A 3781-nucleotide genomic window follows, 5' to 3' on the forward strand; every position below is an offset into this window, starting at 1 on the left:
AGTCAACTAGAAGGAAAACAGCCCCACACCACACCCTAAGAGCAAACTCTGTAGCTACCGAGTTTCCATAATGGAGCACAACTGAAATAACTTCATACAAAAAGCAATTTGCTTGGTCACTTCCTCTATTCTCTTTGTGGTTGCATTAAATAGCAACAGTAAATATCTGAAGCTTCCCTCTCACCCCAACTTCATTTGCTTGATTCAAGCAATGAAGTCCTGATTCTGCATTTGTGACATCACATGCTGTTGCTAGAGAAATGAATGGCGTCACTTGCGTTTAATCATTCAGACTTCACCACAGGATCAAATCAGGCGAGAAAACTGGCTTGGAAAGGATCACATCCCTCACTTAAGACACAGCCAGCTACAAGAAACTGCAAAGGCGGTAAGAAAAAAAACTGGAAGGTAAAACTGGTTTATGCTTTACTTTTAAACAGATTAAGAGTCTTTAAAGTGACTCACAAGGGCAATAGCAGGCATAGTTTATTCTATTAACACACCCTTGGCAGCAGGAGTTCAATTAGTCATTGACTGGGTACCAAGATGTCACTGGCTATTTGAAGAGTTTCTCCAGCTAGTATGATTTAAACAAAACCCCAAGTCACTAGCTTTTGGAAGGGATGGAGGGAATGGAGGTCTCATTTTCAAAGATGTGCTATTGCATTTGCAGTCTTCCTAGGAAGACTTTATAGCTGCTTCCTGTCACAGCAGCCCTAGATCACATCATGATGTGCACAATTCACTGGATCCTTGCTGCAGAAGGGCCCTGAAGCCTTAAGTTTTTCAGTGCTCCACCAAGATGTTAATTAAAAAAAAACAAAAAAACCAAACAAGATCTGAAAGGCACAGGTATCAAGGGAACTCACTAGACATATTGCAGTTAGGAACTTATTTTAACAAAAGATACTGTGCTCCCTCTCAGCTTGCATTTTGAGGGAAAGAAACACAAACTTTTCTGAAGATTTCACAATAACTCAGGTCCGTGAACTTGTCATGGGCTGCAGCTGGGATGCGAATAACTCTCTCCTACCATGTCGACGGAAGTTAGGCGCAGTCCCCAGGATCCAGCATTGCTTCTTCGTGGGGCAGGGTGATGGAGTACATACAGTGATGTCCGAAAAGCAGGTTAGCCGCTGTCACACGCACAGTGGAGTCATTAACAGCACAATGTGCGTTAGTCAGTGGCTCACCTGCTTCTGGAGGATTAACCCAATGCAGATAGATCACATTTCCAGGAAGCCAGCAACAACCCCCCACCCCATCACAATGACCTGAAACACACAAGAAACAAATCAAATCAAAACAACCAGGAAGAGACAGGCTACCATTACGCATTGGGATGTGAGTACTCTACTTAGGACCTTCCCCAGTGTAGGCATAAGACATACAATCTAGTCAGTCCTTAGAAAGCTTTCATGCAGTGCTTGGTCAGTCATAACTTGCAATATGGCTAGTGATATGTTTGACTGTTAATTTAGTTTTGAATGCGTGTGTCAGTAACAGCTCAGGGTCAGACTGATTTTAAATCGGTTACTTTTGCTGTAGCTATTTAAAACTTATATTGCAACACCACCTCGAAACCTCAGTGCTGGTCAGGACAACCATTGTATGACAGGCTCCAAACACACAGCAAGCCATAGTCTCTGCCCCAGAGAATTGACAGTCCAAGACAATTTTAAAAATTATGTAAGAATTGCCCTACTGCATCAAGTGCATGGTCCATCCAGACCAGTATCCTGTTAACAGGGGCCAGCACCAGCTGCTTCAGAGGAAGATGCAAGCAGCCCTGCTGTCAGCAGTTATCGCAGCAAAATCCACTTTAAGCACCCCCTGGTCTAAACGGAACACTTGAGTCTCTACGGTTTCCTCTCCTTTTCTCGATCTTTTTTAAACCCCAGCCACTCAGATGAATTTCTGCTGATTATTAAGTCAGGTTTCACTCGATGATGAGCTTTTTGAAAGCCAAGCGTGGCACTGTTTAATTGAGGACTCTCGGGAGGGGGGGGAAAGAGGACCGAGGCGCCGCTTGTTTCAGCAGCAATGATCACTGGCCCCTTCAGCACTTGACGGGAGGTCTGGAAGAGCCTCACCCCTCGCGGTCCCATCGCCAAGCCGAAAGCGCATCCCCCCCTTCGCGGGGGTGGCTTAGCCCGCGCTCGGACTCGGCCCGGAGAGCCCGACCCAGGCAGCCGCACGGTCCCTAGTTTTCGCGGGGGGAAGAGGGGGGTGCAAAGCAGGGGGGCGGGGAGCCCTGCCCGCTGCTCTCGGGTCGGACGGTGCCGACGCTGGGGGGAAGCCCCATCCTGCCCAGGCGGGCAGGAGGAGCGGGCGGCGTGTGCCAGGACCCCACCCCCGGCGGGGAGGCACTTTTTAGCGCTTTGCTCCCTGCAGCAGCAGCAGCAGCAGCAGCAGGGCGGGAGGGAAGCCAGGAACTGCAGCCTCGGGTTACCCCTTGGGGGGGAGGGGTGCACCCCCAAATAACCACGCACCCCCCCGGGCGTGCTCCCAGTCCCTCGCTCACCTCAACTTCGCAGGCGCTGGCGGCTCCTGTCGCTGCCTCCCCGCGAAGCCCGGCCCGTCCCGTCAGCGGTGCAGCCCCAGGGCCTGGCATTGCCCTGCCGGGCGCCCACTGAGCACGGGCAGCCTGCGCGCGCCGCGCACAGCCAGCCCCAGCCCGAGCCGCCGGCAACTTCTCTGCCTCGTCGCCCTCCCGGCCCAGCCCATGCCGCTGCTGCTGCTGCCGCGCGCAACCTGCCCCCCTCCCGCTCGCTTCATGCAAATCACCCATTGTGACGCGCTGCTCCCCGCCCGCCAATGGGGAGTGTGCCCGGCGGCCCGGGGGCCACGCCCCCCCGCCGCGCCCTCCAATCAGCGAGCGCTCCCTTTGCACAGCGGGCTAGGCAGGTCCTCCCTTCCCCCCTCCCCTGCCAGTTACAGTGCAGGGTGCGGGCGCGTTCGGTTCTGCACGTCCTTAGCTCAGGGCGGAACCATTTGTACCTGTTGAACCGTCTCTCCACCCCCTCGCCCAACTTGACCCCCCAGTTCCCCGCAATGAACGGCCCCGGCCAGGGGCGGCTCTCAGGAACGCGGCTACTAGGGGGGAGGGACGGCACGTCTTGATGGGGTAGTTGCTCCCATCCCTTACCCCCCCCCCGCCCCGCTGAGGATAGCGCAGTGGTACGGTCCGTCTGGGCTTTGCCATGAGGACTGGGTCAATGTGCACGTAGCAAGCGCAGCAGCAGCGGCAGGACAAGCCCCTGGTGGCGCGCGGTGCTGGCTGAGCCTGTGGCCGCCCCGCGGCGCACCACTAGGGGTCCTTGCTGCAGCCGTGCGCGCGTTTCCCTGCTGGCTGCAGAGCGCGGCAAGCAACCTCCGCAGGCGGAGCGCTCAGCCACCTACTCTAGCTGCACACCCAGTTGCAGAGCCAGCCTTCCGCTCCTGTGCAGGGTGCTTGTGCCTGTGGGGTATTGCGCGCTAATAAATGAAAACAACGGGCGATCACCTTCGCCAGCTGTCTTGTCTGGAGAGGCTGCGGGGAAGGGGGAGGTTGAAGAGTGGAAGATTAGTGCATCTGATTAGCACCGTTCCAATGCCTCCAGGTGCATACCGTGCGCGATCTTAAAAGTTACTTAAAGTGCAATGCATAAGTAATCTCCATGGGGAACCGAAACGATGTAGATCATTTGCACCGCGCACCAGAGCTCATTACATGCATTGCACCGATACCCCCGTGCACGCAATATGCTATGGAAAGCTAGTGCAGATGTGAAGGTGTGGC

General features: G+C 54.5%; 1 long non-coding RNA gene across 1 annotated transcript; it reads right to left on the minus strand.

Moving 5' to 3' along the window:
* Positions 1-1189: 1189 nt before the first annotated feature.
* On the minus strand, positions 1190-2742 carry LOC137147966 (uncharacterized). The gene is made up of 2 exons (XR_010918399.1): positions 2525-2742; positions 1190-1274 (listed from the first exon to the last, which is right to left on the minus strand). It is a non-coding gene; the product is annotated as an uncharacterized lncRNA (long non-coding RNA).
* Positions 2743-3781: the final 1039 nt, after the last annotated feature.

This window comes from Emydura macquarii, unplaced genomic scaffold (genome assembly GCF_026122565.2).
Source record: "Emydura macquarii macquarii isolate MOO-44397 ecotype Brisbane River unplaced genomic scaffold, CSIRO-AGI_Emac_v2 contig_587, whole genome shotgun sequence".
NCBI classification, from domain to species: Eukaryota; Metazoa; Chordata; order Testudines; family Chelidae; genus Emydura; species Emydura macquarii.